Source organism: Penaeus monodon, chromosome 27 (assembly GCF_015228065.2).
Source record: "Penaeus monodon isolate SGIC_2016 chromosome 27, NSTDA_Pmon_1, whole genome shotgun sequence".
NCBI classification, from domain to species: domain Eukaryota; kingdom Metazoa; phylum Arthropoda; class Malacostraca; order Decapoda; family Penaeidae; genus Penaeus; species Penaeus monodon.
The window spans coordinates 31,340,639-31,340,947 of NC_051412.1; positions in this window are offsets into that span (position 1 = coordinate 31,340,639).

The window sequence follows — 309 nt, forward strand, 5'->3', positions numbered from 1 at the left end:
GATATTAGAATCCTGCCTATAATCCCGAACTGAAATATTCCATCTACGCCTTTTTTTCTTTTTTTCAAGTATTTTAAATCCAGTGTGGTTATATTGGAGCCTTTAAATTTCATGAGATTTTCTTTCTATTTTTTTTCTGGCATCCAAATTGTTTAAAGATTAGAGCATGCAAAAGCACTTTTGGATTTTTTCGTCAGTTCATCATACTGCTTTATATATACGTTTTTTTCATGCAGACGACACGCGTGGCCTTTCATCACTATTGGCCACACGAAGTCATAGGGGTTGGCGGTCGTGCTGGGGGGCCGG